Source organism: Adiantum capillus-veneris, chromosome 2 (assembly GCF_014529385.1).
Source record: "Adiantum capillus-veneris isolate H3 chromosome 2, ASM1452938v2, whole genome shotgun sequence".
NCBI classification, from domain to species: Eukaryota; Viridiplantae; Streptophyta; class Polypodiopsida; order Polypodiales; family Pteridaceae; genus Adiantum; species Adiantum capillus-veneris.
In genome coordinates, this window is record NC_140932.1 from 31,936,744 (window position 1) to 31,953,228 (window position 16,485).

Sequence of the window (16,485 nt, forward strand, 5' to 3'; positions counted from 1 at the left end):
CTCGACTCATTCCAATCAGCCTTTAGACCCTGTTTAGCATCCTTGTCCTAGAGTAGTAACTCTAACTTCTATTGAATATATTCCCCTACATGCTATAAAAAAATCTCTATCTTTTGTGAGTTTAAGGTAGTATTTTCAATCCTTGACAATTGATCATAGCACCTTTTAAATTCCCTTAAAAGTTCAATAGGTGAAAGTCCCTCTTTTGGTCTAACTATCCACTCTAAAAAAGGTTCTCATTGTCACCCTTTCAGAGTCCTCCATGAAGTACACTTCGTTCAAGAATAATTTGAATGATTCCCAAGTTCCCCCATGTTCACTTCGAATTCCCCTTACATGCTCTCTGATCTCAGAAACCACAGCCAAGTCAAAACTTTGAATCATCTCTGCTTCAGGCACTCGATGTAGCTCCATCTTCTTTGCATACCCACAAAGATACTTTGTTACATCTTAACCATCAAAGTGGTCCATTATCTTCACTACTAATTGAAGGGCTTTGATTGAAGAAAGCTCCCTTCTTTCAGCAACTTGTTGCTACTGCATAAACTCCAGAAAGGCTTGAAACATTTGCATTGTGACCAGATCAAACCGCATCCCTTGTTGCTCTTGTTTCTCCATAGCTTCAAATATTTGTGTTGAGACCTTCAATGAAGCTTTTGAACCCTCAACCTAGCCTCCTTCACATCGGGCTCACCAAAAACGTGTCAGGAAGTACGCAGTGTGGCTAGGAAAGCGTCGAGCCTCTGACTGTGAGAGTTCGCAGCAAAATCAAACGAGTTGCAGAACATTGGAAGCAAAAGACACACTTAAAATGAAAAAAACTCCATCCATGAAATCTTCACTCTAAAAAAGAACCAAGATAGATTCAAAAGTCTTGTCTGTGTGGTGATTTGGTGTAGCCTCGCTGCCAATTGCATAGGTACTGTGCCTATTTCCACTTTCAAAAACCCTTTCTTACTCCTTCAATTCTTTGTCGAGGCCATTTCATGGAAGCTTCATCACTTCCATAGACAAGAGCAAACATTTTTTGAAGAGATAAAACCCTGATTGGATTACCCACATGCACAAATATAGGGTAGGCATAATAGAGAACTGCATTAGCACACCATAGAAGCAGCATGTGTATCCCTTTATAGAGAAGCTTGATGAGCCGATCTCTCCTCTAGAAAATTCTCTTCATTTTATAATAGCCCCGCCCACTATTGTTGATGTGGCATTGTTAGTTATCTTTTTGCCATTTTTGGATCATTTTATGGACGTTTTTGGCTATTTTCAGTCCAAAAATTCCCTTTCTTGCATAGAAGAACCCAAACGAGCTCAAAAAAAATCCCTAAATTTGTGGAAAAATCCCCGTAGGCTAAAATTACATGTTGAACCGCAGTTTTAAACTTGGCAAGCACTCGAGATGCATCGTTTATAGCCGTGCACAAAACTTGCTACTTTTTGCGAAGATCGCCCACATTGAACTTTCTAGGTTAAACGAGCGTGTCATCTCCATGCACTTGACATATGTACATTTCTAAACCAAATTGGGCATAAGTTAATGTGATAAAATGTACCACGTCCAGAGCCTCGCCTGCCTGACAAGGTATGCACATGCTTGCAACCGTGGCAACCATTCTCACACATATGACACTATGTACAGTCAAGCATTAAACCCAAATAACAAAAAGCATTAAGAGTGAGGTAGATATTTTAGTTTCATATTATGCACGTGCCTCAGCGCGACAATGCTCCACTTCTAAGAGCATACAAGTTGCAAGAGTAGCCCATCTAATTAGTTGGAGAAAGATAGTTTACTTCCTCATTGTTTATAGGTAGTTAGTGAATTATGGACTTGCATAATCAATGAGACTCGCAAGTGAAATTGCGGTTAGTAATGAAGAAAGATCGACCAAATCAAGCTTGCTTGCGATTCCCTTCATCTCTAAATATGATGTCAAGTTTCCAAGCATGGCAATTTATGTCCAATCATGATAGTCCAAAGTTTCTAGGGTAGATCACGGGTTCTAATTTGTCCATAGGAACAATCCAATGTATCGCCACTCAATTGTTAGTAGACCGTCCCTCTACTCTTATGATAATCCTATAGGGCCTTTTTTTCTCTTCCCAAGATTGTGTGCCACCTTTTTCACCATTGATATCATTGTGGACCCTTCATTTAAGAGTAGTATGCAGGTCCTTAGTAGTCCACCTCTTTGCAAATGTTAGTTTTCCTCTTTTATGTTTGCCCAAACACTTTCAAAGGTGTGTTATTCAAATAAAATAAACATACTTCACAACTTCATCCCTTTGACAAACATCCCAACAACCTCAACTACAATTGAACTCCAAGCATTGCCTTCCAAGGTTGGAAAGAGGAAAAATAAATCTCTCCAAGGTCTCTAGCATAAAGTGTCCATGGTATATTCTCCAACCTTGCCATGGGTTTAGCCTTCCAAACACAAACAATAACTAGCCAAAGTGGTGTGATCTAGGATAAGCAAAAAAAGTAGAAACTTCGCACATATGTTTGATGGCCTACCTTGTAGGGATAAAAACCATAAAGGTCATTGGGCAAGTAGTTCTAAATAGCCTCCTTAGATCCTTCACTCAATGTTTTTGGTTTGTCAGTACAATTTATAATATTTTAGTTCAAACATTTGAATACCTAATTAGCCCCAAGTCCGAAAGGAGCCACGCCAAATAGATTTGATAAAACGAGCATTGGTGATGAGTATTTTTTTGTGCACAATACAATCTATTGAAGACTATGTAGCATCTTCTTCACCCTTTTTGAAGTGCTTCAAAATGTACAGTGATGTTTTGATTATGTCAAATAAAGTTCAAACTCATGCCTTCTTTGGACAAACCTTCCCTAGGATTGTCTTTTGCAAGTTGGCTACTTTCTTCATGAAATCCTCAAACAAGGACCTGCAAAGACCCTTCCTCCTATGTATGACATCAAAATCCACATGAAAGTAAATTCAATCTTGAACAGAGTAGAAAAGCATATTCAAGAGGACAGTCAATGGATCATGTCAAGCATCCCCTGTGGATGAGGAAGACTAAGTATCTGCTCCCCCTTGAGGGGTTTTTTGTACAATTCTATGATTCTGTGTAACTAAAGTCAATGGACTCTGCCTTAAAAGCACCCCAAATGTGTGCGGGAAAGATATATTAGAGGTGTATTTTGCCTCACTTGTAATATATCTTTCCTGCATTTTATGGCAACAAAAGCATGTTTTACATAAATTTTGAAAATCAAGCACCCAAAACAGATGCAGGTTTGAAGCCAGTCATTTGACAACCATGTCCAGTAGACATCTTATTTATGCTCTACGCACTATGAAAAGAAGGTACAATAAGTTGTCATCCAGTAGAAAACTTGGAATAACCAGTAGATACAATTTTTTATACCAAATAAAAACAGCAACCTTAAATAGTCCAAGAACAAGAAAGGCATGGGGCACCATTATACTCGGTAGCTGATTGTTGCTATAGTTATTTCAAGTCTGAAGTTTTCAATGGCGATGCCATCTTTCCCACCGTAGTGCCAAATGTTTGTAGCTTGAAAACCAGAAGCGACCAAGAAGAAAGTTTGCCCTTTGTGGACTCTTCTTAGCAGTACTTTCCACAGAATAATTCATCTGAGTGCCAATACATCCTCTGCCCACAAGCACACTCGTGCTGGTTCCATCCATTTGCACCATCTGACTACAGACATGCTTTCATATACATTGGTGACAATGTAAAAGTGCCGGAGGTTTTAGAGCACCTGTGGGCTTTATCCCTACATCTGAGTAAATATATGCACTTGCATTCATCAGGGAAAACAAAAAAATGCTTGAGTATTTAGAGCAACTATGAACTACATGGCTTTTAAATACCAGTAAAACATTTTCTGCAAGACATTGCGTTTCCAGGAATTGCTCATGGCGCTCTGTTACTATTGGCACACACAAAACTACATAACGCACGCAATCGAAAAGGCTATGAAATCTTTCCAAGGTGTTGAAACAATCAATGGTCATATACTATCCATTCTCTCCATGGCCTTCTTTGAAGTGAAACCTTGATTTCTATGCTTCCAGGCGCTGCAGCACTTTGCTTAGCGAAGGCATCACATTGTAAGCAAGATAAGTTCTTCTCAAATCCAAGATTGCACCAACCTGGCAAGGCCAAAACAATCTCTCTCTCTCTCTCTCAGGCTGAGGCGAGGGCGAGCAGCCTGAGACGAGGGCGAGGGCGAGGGCGACCTCTCCTGAGATGAAGGCGAGCCTGAGGCGAAGGCGAGCAGCCTGAGACGAGGGCGACCTCTCTTGAGACGAAGACGAGCCTGAGGCGAGGGCGAGCAGCCTGAGACAAGGGCGAAGGCGAGCTACCTACCACGGGCGAGGGCGAGAAGAGCCAAGGCGACGATGAGCCAGCCAGGATGAGTCAGCCAGGGAGAAGGCAGCCAGCCAAGGCAAGGGAGAGGGCAGAGACCAGCCAGGTCGAGCCAGGGCGGGGGCGAGGACGAGACCAGCCAGGGCGAGGTCGGGACGAGAGCAGTCAGCCAGGACGAGGGCGAGGGCTTGGTGACCAGGGCGAAGGCGAGACCTCTGCTGGTGAGGGCCTTGACTCAGTGCTCTCTTTGTTCTTCTCTCTTGGATGGACCAACCAGCCGAGGATGGTGATGCAAGTGGCTTCACCACCCCACACAAAATGAAGGCGACATTCAAGCGGAGGAACAGAGATAGTATACTCTCGCCAAGCTCTTTGCAGGCAGGGAAAACCGTCAAAGTCCAAGATGATTTAATGATGGAGAGGGTTCAAGTGATGATTAAATCGGAGCTCAGCTTTATGAGAGATGACATCAGGAAAGAGATGTACGCAAACGTAGAGAGTTATAAGAATTCTATGTATGCAAATATGAGGAAAGAATTGGATAAAGCGATAAGCATGATGAGATGTATCTATCTGTGAAAGGGGAGATGCAGGCTCTAATGCGGGCAGAAGTGAATGTAATGGAATGTATTATGCAGAAAAAGTTGGATGAGGCAATTGGAAGCTTTGAATCTTGGAAAACCAATGTGAAAAAGTGCATGAAGGAAAAAGATGCAGTGATTGAAGAGCTTAAAGGGGAACTTGCAGCTTGCAAAATTATGCCCAAAACGGAGGGGGAAATCAGCCCTCGATGTTAAAGGAGCTCGAAGAAATTAAGGAGCAGGTGAAAACTCTGCGCGAAGGGGAAGAACAAAACTCGAAAGAGGCTTCCTCGTGGGCGGAGCGCCTTTTTAAAACACAGGAGAAAGTTGACGAAGCAGAAAAATGGATTGAAGGTGCAAAGAAAGGGAAGGCCCGGATGCCAGAAGCCGCACAGACTTCTACCATCATCAATATGACCATTGAGGAGGAACAGAAGAGGAGGACTAGAGCCCTCCATGTGCGTATTACTGGTATCAAAGACACCGAAAATGTAGAAGACGAAGTGAAGGAACTCCTGCAGCGCATGGGCATCCCGGAACCTATGCACACAGGTGCCTGGAGAGTAGGAAAGAAGGGAGTGGATGAGAAGGGAAACGTCAAAGAGAGAGCACTTATTTTGCGTTTCCCGACTTTGGAAACAAGGAAGGAATTCCTGAAGAAGAGACCAGCACTTCAGAAAACTGGAATATTTATGGGGGATGACCTTACTTTAGCACAAATAGCAAATATGCAAGAGTTGATGCCAGAAATCAAGGCAGCAAGGGAGAAGGGAAAAATTGCCTTTTATAGAGGAGAAAAAGTAGTGGTTTTGGAAAGACGCACAACGTGATGGTGCGAGACATATGGGACCACACTCCGGATGGCGGCATGGAATAGTAATGGATCATATAGGCTGGATGTGGGTGCCTTTGAGGATAGCTTCAGAGATAGAGACATTGTCTTTTACTCAGAGACACATCAGAAACCTGGACAGTTGATGCCAAGTGTGACTGGTTATTTATGGGAGACAGCTTGTCGGCCAGACGCTAGATCTCAGCATGGGAGTCGAGGTTCAGGAGGGGTAGCAGTCTTATTCAAGGAGGAGTTGCAGCCGCTATTACAGATTGTCCAGAGAGATGACCAGGCGAGATACATGTGGGTGAGACTGAGAGCTGAGACAGGTAGATTCTTATACATTGCTATATGTTACTTTCCCCCTAGCACATCAGTCTATACCTCACCTAGAGGGCAATCCCCTTTCTCTATACTTGATGATGACATATGGGAGTTCTCTAGAGATGGAGATATCATTCTCTTGGGAGACTTTAATGCCAGGACGGCCAACTCCCAAACGGTATTTTATGATACCTCGGAGGAGACGCTTAGAGAGATGGATATATCGGAGATGGGGCTTGACAGACAGTCACAGGATAGAGAACACACAGAGTATGGGAGATATCTCATGGAGATGACGACTACGCATGGTTTGGCCATACTTAATGGTCTAGAGATTTTTCCTTCGTCTAGGGGATTTACATGCTTTCCACACAGACATGGGGCCAGTACAATGGACTATGTCATGACTTCACCGAGTTTCATCTCTAATATTCAGGATCTCAGTGTGGGTCCTAGACCTGTTGGAGTAGCAGCGGACCATGCTCTCTTGACTTTTTCAGTCTCTTTCCAGTATAGTGCCTCTCAGACACCACGGAGGATTGCACACACACGGTATACTTTTACACCAAAGACGGACTCAGTTTATGTGGAGGAGATTTACAGACGGATGTGGGCAGCCGAGCCTATGGAGATAGACTTACATGGCTGACATGCATGAGCCGTTGTTGCTCTTTATGGTGGGACATAAGTAGTAGTTGTTGGGTCATCAAATTATCTTCTTCATATATGGTCCTGCGTTGTCATTTTGAGTTGCGAGTCTATACACACAACACAGCTTCACCATCCCTGCACATTTGAGCCTCGACACCCCATTATACCTGTGGGTCCTTGGCTAGAGCTGAGTGTGCTGCCACGCCAAAGTCTGTATCAGTTCTTTGAGATAGTCGAGTCATATGTTGTGGTCTGCTGTTGTGTCTCTGTGAGCTCATCTGTTGTCTATTTGTTCCTTTGTTTTCAGTTTGTTTTGAGTGAGATTGTCACGCACATTGCACTGAGGAGCACCCACTGTAGAGAGCACGACACACTATCCGCGCTACAAGTGCTCTCATTTTGGCGATCACGGTGGGACCTCAACTGAAGTCTCACTCTCTCTTGAGATACAAATCGTGAAGCTAGTTGGTTTCACCTACTTTGCCTTGCACTGTGTAACCTACTGGTCTGGTCCTGTTTGGTCCTCTCTCGTCCTGGTCTAGGCCTTCCTCGTCCTTGGTCTAGGCTTGCTCGTCCCTGGTCTAGTCCCTCCTCGTCCTTGGTCCAGCCAGGTAGTCTAGTCACTCGCCTGGTCTAGTAGAGTCTAGACCTGTGTTCAGCGAGTTAAGGGTCTTCTTGCCGAAAGTTTGGTTGGGTTTGTGGTCCCTGCATGACACATACAAAGCGGTCATTTGAGCGTCAAAGCGCACTACTAAGTCCTTTGAAGTACTACAACAGAAGGCGTCAACCCTTGGTACCTGGTAGAAGTCCACCAACCTCATCACCCATACCTCCACATACAACCTCGTCCATTCCCCCATCAAGTTCGACATCTTCATCTCTACATGTGTCTCTAGGGAGAAAACCTACTCTACCTCTGTCTACACAGACTCTGACAACACCTAACGTGTCTCACTAGAGTACTCCTGCTCCATCTCTGCCTCTGTAATGTCCATTGACATGTCTTGCATAGCTACATGCTCTATCTCTTGAGAATACTAGAGCTCACTCCGTGAATGAGACACGTCTTATCTCTTGCATACCGCATGTCAATGACTTAATCAAGGCCCGGGTTGAGCCTTAGGTACATCCAAAACTGACCAAAAATGCTGAGGGGCTGCTGGCGTTTTTGGTGCTGAAAACGCTGGTGACTGATGGGAGAAACGCTGGCTTTTGCTGGTGCAAAAACACTGGTCCTGCTGGTGCTTCTTGAGATGCACTTTCTTCTGCTCCTCTGCCCTCTACTTGCGCCCAAGGGCATGCTCTTATAGGTGCAAAAAGCTAGGTCGGGCAGCCCTCTGGCTGAACCCCACGATTTGGAATATGAAAGGTCATTTGTGAATAATGCAATGCTAAGAGGCGGTTCACATGCGGTAAATGCCTATATGGTGAAATGTTGTACTGTGCAAGAGAGGGTATGCAACTGACCAGCTTCGACATGCATGTCGTGCTGGAGGCTCACAAAGGTGCCTGGTTAGAAACTAAGCTAAGACTGATGCTAGATTGTAGCAGAAACATGTTCACGTCTCTCTCTTTCATTCAGTTCAGTTCGGTTCTTTCAAGTGAAGTAAAGAAACCTTGTGTTTCTACGGAGTACTAAATCCGAGCTAAATCTTTGTATATATATGTGTATATATATAATATATAAAAAAAGAAAACAAAAAAATAAAAAAATATGTGTGTGTGTGTGTGTGTAGTCAAGCGATCTGACAAGCGAGAGGAACCCTGCCCTGTGCACGCTCAAGTCTCTTCAGCGTCGCCCATTGGGCTCTGCGCGATCTACTAGGGCCTTAGTCAGCAATATTTGCGCCCTTTAGGTTCTGCGAGCTTCTTTCTTTGCACGCCTGTCGCCTCCTCGACTTGCTTGACCTGCTCTCTGTTTCGTGGCAGTGAGTCCTCAGGGCAGTAGCTTGTTGTCTCTGTGTAGTTTGCTATCGTTTTTCATCAGCGCCAGGCCAGCAGTATTCAGCCCATGGTAAAGCTTTCAGTTCCTGCACAAACAGATCAGTGCTTTGTGCACCATTTCGACAGTGGTCCTCCCCCGTGACAGTTTGGAGCCTTTGGTTATTTTCCAGCACAGATTTCCAAGCAGTGTCATTTTGCAAATGTATGCCCTCTATGGGAGATGTAAATACTTCTCAGGTCTCTGTAAATAGTTTTAAAAAATTTTAAAAACAAACAAAGTCCTTTGTAGTGTAAATTCCATATGGTTCTTTCCTCAATATTGGTCTGATTGCTGCATGTCAGAGTTCCTGTGTTTTCAAGCATCGTAAAGCCATGGACAATGCTTCGGAGTTTGCCTGTGAAATCAAAAGGTGTCTGTATGAAGACTTTGAAGAGGCCCGGAAAGCTTGGAATGGTCAAGCACCTGCCCGAGGTGCGTATTCCAATGCAGGACCTTATGGATCCAGTAGGGCAATATGCCATGAATGCGGTCATCTTGTTTTTCCCGGGTAAAATGCCCATTGCGCAGGATGTCGGACAATGGATTGATTTCCCTCTCAAAGGCAAGGCTGTCCGAGGCGTTTACTTTGGTGCTCGTGGTTTCTATGAGGTTCTATTGGCAAATACTGAAGCTAGAAACCTTCTGTTGTCTCCCCAATGTGCGTGGGTTATGTAACCTTAATAAATGGCCGCTGACCTGACACTATGTACATACATGCAGGGCAGACATAGTTGTTTTTTGTAAGAACACAATCAACATGACTTTGTTGGTCAGTGTTCTTATTCTGTTGGTTATTGGATTGCGTATGCTAGTTTACAAGTTTATTGATACTGGTTCGGCATGAGCTTTAGCCTGCTCTGTTGTATAATGATTCTAAGGGCCGTTGGATGGTGGTTCAATACCTGTTGAATGGTCATGTATATGAATTTGGAGGCATTTATGCACATAAAGCATTTAAGCAAAGGGTTGCCTTATGGCAAGACATCTCTTCTTGCTCATGGACTTCAAATGCATTCCTTTGTAGTAATACCCTTGGTATGGATGATAGTACCATAGGTAATTCACATATGTTGCTTGTGGAAAGGCAAGAATGGGATAATCTCTTTGCCTCTACTTAGATGCTTGATTTATGGCGGTATTTGCATCGCCCAAATGTCTTCGGATTTACTTTTCAGCATGTTGCTCACTCTTCTTATTGAGCGTGGTTGGATCAATGGTATTTGCTTAATTTGCAACAATATGAGGATTTGGTATGTGACGTGAACATGGATTACACCTTGCAGTTATCGGATCATTACCTTTTTGTTGAACTTGAGTTTTAGGCAGTCTCTTTGTGATCGGCCTCTTCCTAGGAAACGTCTGCTGCATATTAACAATGCTCATCTCACTCACGAGGTTTTTCGTGACATGATTTCTGACATTATCCCCCCTCTCCTTGCTCACATGCATCTTAATCTTGATGCTGCTTGGTATCGCTTTGTTATGAGGGTGCAAAATGTTATTTATGACTATGGTAGGCATCACATGCAGTGCACTCGAGGGGGATGTCAAGGATGCGAAGGAAGCTTGTCAACGGCTGCAAGTATTGGCTGATTTGCGGCCTTTGTCTGACTCTGAGATGTCGGAGTTGTGTGAAGCTTGTGTGTGTATTCAGCATAATGATAAGCGAAAAAATTGTTAAATGGCAGACGCGTGCCCGTCAAGAGGCTTTTATGGATAAACGTTGCGCTTCGAAGCAATTCTGTAAGCATTTGCATCATGCAAGGGTCTCACAAGAAATCAAGCGGGTTATGCTTCCCTCGTGTGTTTTGACTTCTTTGAAGCAGGAACTTGCTGAAGCCATGGTTTTGCATTATCGCCAGGTGTTTGCTGCTCCTTCTCAGGCATCTTCGGCTGCTTGCAAGGCGCGTCAATTGATGCTTTCTTTTGTTCATCCGATCATATCCCCGCGAGATGCATGTTGCCTTGAGGGACTGTTCAGTAACTCGGAATTGCATAGTGTGTTGCTTGCATTGGGCCGTTGGCGGTCTCCCGATTGGGATGGACTCACTGTGGAATTTTTCCTCTCCTTCTGGGAGGCTCTTGAACAGCCGTTGCTTTTCATGATAAATGTAGCTTGGGAGAAACAAGACTTGCCTCTTTCTTGGAAAGATGGTTTACATGAATTACTGCCTAAGTAAGCGCTTTGCGAGTGATTCTCTCACTGGCGCCCTATTACTTTGATGCCGGTGGTTTACAAGATATTGGATAAGATGCTGGTGCACCGCATTAAGGACCATCTTTTTGCAGGACTCCAGCAGGCTCAGTATGGTTTCATTCCACGTCACCAGATTATGGACAATCTGGCTAATGTTATGATTGGCATGGAGTATGCTAAGTACACTCAGTAGGATGTGTTGGCTATGCAAGTTGATATTGAAAAGGCCTTTGACACTATACAGTGGGACTTCATTGCTGCCGCGATGAGGTGCCTAGGGTTTGGTCCTAAATTGGTCCAATGTGGATTATTTCTTGTATGCTTGTAGTACGTCTTTGAGGATCCTGGAAGGTGAATTAACAGAATCTTGGCCTCTTGGTTGTTCGGTCAGGCAAGGTTGCCCCCTCAGTGCTTTGTTGTATGCTATTGCCACTCATCCCCTGTTGATTTATCTTGATCAAGTGACCTCTGTTGAGTGTCTTCATGGTTTGCGGTTACCCTCGGGTTGCACCTTCATTGGCCAGGCTTACGCCGATGACTCGTTGTTTATGCCTCGTAATCAGCAGGCTGATATTGGAGTGATTATGGAAGCCTTGGAATTGTTTGGCATTGCGGCTGGACGTAGCGTCAACTTTTGTGAATCAAAGCTTCTGCCTCTTCGTGCTTGTGATTGGCATACTCTATTGTGGCCAGGTGAGATTGTTTCTCCAAATGTGATTACTAGGCATTTGGGTTATCCAATTGGATGGAATGTCTCTCATTCTCAAAAAGTGGATTGGGTTATGCAACGTTTGAATGTCAAATTGGATTACTGGAAGTTATCCACTTGGCCATTACATGTTGTTTGCGAATTGTTCAGAGTATCCTGATGGCATGTGCTCAGTTCTTTTTGCCACTAACTGCACTGGCCTCGTCGTTGTCGCATTTCTGTTATGTCGGACATTATCTCCCATTTATGGCGGACCCATGCTCAGAAAAAAGGCTTGCGTTTGATGTCGATGGAGAAGCTTTGCACTTCTAAACGTCTTGGTGGCCTTAATATCTTGGACTTGCACAGGCATGTTCTTGCTAGGAAAGCTATGTTGTTGCCTACACTTGCGCAACAAATTCAGCCTTGGACTCTGATGTTTGCATACCTCGGGCAGCATGTTGTTACTTCCTCATTCGGCCATTGCCAATCATCTATCTGGGAGGTGGTGTTTGGAAAGATGGAAGGGCACATTCTTGGATGTCCTCTTGCTTCCACTTTGGTATCTGCCTGGACAAAGGTTACGATTCATCTTTCATGGAATCCTCGGTAGGGAGGTGATTCGATTTGTTTGGAGAGTCTCCATTTCTCTCTCGTTGTGACATTCGTGTGGTTGAGGATGTAGTCGATGAGGCCGGATATACTTTTGAGTTTCTTTTCGCCGCTTGCCATTTTGGATTGGGCATGCATTACCGTCAGTTTTGGAGGGAACTTCAAAACATGTTGCTTGATTTTTTGCCCGTTACACCTTTGCGTGATGGTGATCGCATGTCTGATTAGGATCTTCGGGAAACGCCTTTTCGAGATATTTCTGCCAATAGAATTTATGCTCTTCTTCTACGACAACCCTGGCTTGCTGATCATTGTAATGCCCTTTGGCACATGCACAAATCTGATCTCTAGTGAAGGAAGCTTCTCTCTGCCTTGTGGAAAAGCTATTTGCCTTTAAAGGAGTGACTGTTTCTTTGGCACTGTTTGCTTGGAGTGCTCACAGTCGGCACTTTTCTTAGGGCGCGTCATATTCGCCTCTCTTCTTGTGTCCATTGCTCAACCGCAAAAGAGAATGTCTGCCATTTGTTGTGGAATTGTTGCATTACTAGAGATTTCCTTTGCCTGCATCGATCTGTATGCGGCTCCGTTTTCCAGGACAAGAGGTTTTGGGTGTTTGGCATTTTCTCACCGACACTACACGGTTTCGCGGTTTTCTTCATGTGGGTCAGATACTGGGCTTATTGGATGTACATGTACATACATACATACATACATATATATATATATGTGTGTGTGTGTGTGTACATTTTATATATATATATATATATATATATATATATATATATATATATATATATATACATATATATATATATGTATGTATGTATGTATGTATGTATGTGTGTGTGTGTAGCCTCTGCATTGGAATCCTCACCAAGGAACGCATATGGAGTCCGCTTCATTGACTGTTAGTATGGAGGCAGATGTGCCCATGGGCAATACCACTTGATGATAGTGCCTCATGCTTCTCTTGTAAGTACTGTACAGATGCATTCTCCTCTTAGATTCTTTACGTATAATGTGCGCAGTTTGTGCAACCATGACAAGTGGAAGTTAATTTGGCATTATGTACATACAAATAAAGCAGATATAGTGGTGTTACAGGAGCATAATCAACATGATTTTGTAGGTCAATCTTCGTATTATGCGGGATTTTGGATTGCTTATGCTGGTACTCGCTCTTTCTTGGGTGTTTAGATGATGGTGCGTCATGAACTGCAGCCGGTATTAGCACATAGTGATCCGGCAGGGCGTTGGATGGTAGTTCAATGTCTTGTCCAAGGAAATATTCTCGAATTTGTTGGTATTTATGCATATACTGCCTCAGCACAACGAAGTCGTCTTTGGCACGAGTTGGTTTTATACCCTTGGCGTTCGCATGCTTTTTGGGGAGGGGATTTTAATAATGCACCATCAAACACGGACAACACAACGGGTCATTCGCATATGTTGAGCTCTGAATGCTCTTCTTGGGATGCCATGGTCAGTAATATAGGTGTCCTAGATCTATGGGTTAACACGCACTCTTCAGAGCGGGGTTATACATTTACTCATAATGCTCACTCTAGATATAGAGCACGTTGGGATCGTTGGTATGTACTGGGCATTCCGCAATATGATATGTTTGCGTGTAATATGAGGATTGATCATTCTTTCATCTTATCTGATCATTTTCCTCTTTGGCTCTGGGTCTATTTTGAGGCAGTAGATATAGACTCCTAGCTCCTTCGTAAGCGGTTGTTGCATATTAATAATGCATATCTTTCACATACAACATTTAGAACTTTGATTGAAGTAGTAATTCCTCCACTTGTCTCTTAGATGTTTATTGATGTGGATGTGGCCTGGCGTATCCAGGCAGTCATAAAGGATTATGGTTCGTGGTACATGTACCAGTTGAGAAATAAAGTGCAGGAAGATAAGGCGATATGTCAAGCCTTGGGAAGTCTTGCAGATACTAGAAGGCTTACTGGCTAAGAACAAGAGGAATTATGCTTAGCTAAAACCTCGTTGATGCGTAATGATAAGAGAAAACTTGAAAAATAGAAAGTTAGATCTAGGTAATACGCTTTTATGGATAAAGGTTGTTCATCGAAACAATTCTTTAAGCATTTGCATCACTCCAGGACTTCTGCCTCTATCAAAAGGGTTAAAGATGAAACTGGGCAATGGACGACCAAGAAAGGTCAATTGGCGGATTCAATGGTGGATCATTTTCAACATGTTTTTGCCAAGCCTGAAGCCTCCTCGACAGAGGTTTTGCAAGCTAGACAGTTGCTATTGTTGTATGTACATCCTATATTGACAATGAATGATGTAGAAACCCTTGAGGCGAGTTTTATTGAGGATGAATTGCACGACAGTTTGTTGCATCTTGGTCGTTGGAAATCGCCTGGATGGGACGGGCTTACGGTGGAATTTTTTCTTAGCTTTTGGGAATCCCTTTTGCAGCCTCTCCTTTTCATGATAAACCATGCATGGACTGCGCAATCTTTGCCGCAATCGTGGAAAGGACTGGTGAAATTGTTGCCTAAGAAAGCATTGTGTGAATACTTTTCACATTGGCGACCAATAATGCTTATGTCGGTTGTTTACAAGTTATTGTCAAAAATGATAGCTACTCGCGTTGCTAACCACTTGTTTTTCAGCATACATCCGGCTCAGTATGGATTTATTCCTGTATATACTAGACAAGGTGTGCTTATCATGCAGATTGATATAGAGAAAGCATTTGACATTGTTCACTAGGACTTCATTGCTCAGATCATGACGGCTTTGGGCTTTGGGCCATGCGTCAGGTAGTCTATTTTCTTTACGAAAACAGTCAATCTGCCGGAATTCTTGACAGTGAGCTGACTCGGTTATGGGATCTTGGTCGATCGGTCAGACAAGGATGTCCTTTGAGTGCTATGTTGTATGCTATTGCTACACATCCTCTACTGTTGTATTTGGACTCCTTAACAACATCTGGTCGGCTACATGGATTGCAACTACCAGCTCATGATCATTTTGTGGCATAAGCGTATGCGGATGACTCCATGTTCTGGCCTAGAAATCATCCTGAGGATGTTCGTTGTATAATGGAAGCTCTACATATTTATGGGTTGGTTGCAAGTCTGCAAGTGAATTTCGAAAATCTAAATTGTTGCCGTTGCATTAAATGGATTGGCATGCTCTGTTATGGCCAGGTGAGATAGTGAAGCCTGATCAAATTGTGAGATATCTTGGTTATCCGTTGGCTTAGTTGATTAACAATGCAAAATTATTGCAATGGGTTGAGAATAAACTGAGATCTAAATTGCAGTATTGGAAATTGTCTACCTGGCTGCTCCATGTAAGGCTCAGAATAGTGCAATCTATTTTGGTGGCATACATGCAATTTTTCCTACCACTGTTGCATTGGCTACCCCGTCATCTTCGGGATTTCATGTCTCGAATTCTGGAGCACTTTTGGTCCACTTCCTCTCACAAAAAAGGCTTGCGATTGCTTGCGATGGATAAGCTTTGTACTCCAAAACGTTGTGGTGGTCTGAATATCCTTCATTTCTGCTCTCATGTTACAGCAAGGAAGGCTACTTTGGTGTTGGTGTTGGTTGGACGCAGATGCTTGCGTTTTTGTGCTCTCATGCGGTTTCTACGCCAGCCTTCGGCCATTGGCAGCCGTCGTATTGGGATGTGGTTTTCGGTAAAGTTGAAGCTATAATTCCGGGATGTCCCTTTGCTTCCAATCTAGTGTCGGATTGGAAGGTGGTCACGACAGAATTGTTGTGGAATGGTAGAGATGAGGTATGTGGAAATTCACTTCGACTAGAGAGTTTGCATTGGAGTAGAGTTTTTGCTCAGACTCTTGTTCAACGCTCTCCCAAACAGGCCTACTTTCTCTTCCACAAAGGTATTGACAAGATAGCAGACGTCATAGACGCTGAAGGACGAGTGCTCTCGTTCAGACAAGCTACTCATACCTTTGGACTTGGGTTACACTACAAACGCATGTGGGACATTATTAAGGAGTTGGTCAATTTTGTATCTCCCCTCCCGCCGCTAGTTGAAGACAATCGGTGATTGGCTCTATGCTAGTTCTTCGCTTGGTTCGATATCGGCAAAGAAAGTGTACTATCATTTGTAGTCGTCCTCCTGGGTCCAAGAACACTGTAACAAGGAATGGAATATTATAAGAATGTTACTTGGTGGCGGAGTAAAGTTATGAAAGTGTGGCATGCTAAGCTACCTCTCAAGGAGCGATTGTTT

At 43.5% G+C, this 16,485-nt stretch overlaps 1 long non-coding RNA gene across 1 annotated transcript in view; it reads right to left on the reverse strand.

The window, feature by feature from the left end:
- Positions 1-3,281: 3,281 nt before the first annotated feature.
- LOC147462592 (uncharacterized) overlaps positions 3,282-16,485 on the reverse strand; it is a 42,843-nt gene continuing 29,639 nt past the window's right edge. The window contains exon 3 of the long non-coding RNA XR_015190002.1: positions 3,282-3,778. This is a non-coding gene — a long non-coding RNA (uncharacterized LOC147462592). The remainder of the gene's footprint in view (positions 3,779-16,485) is intronic.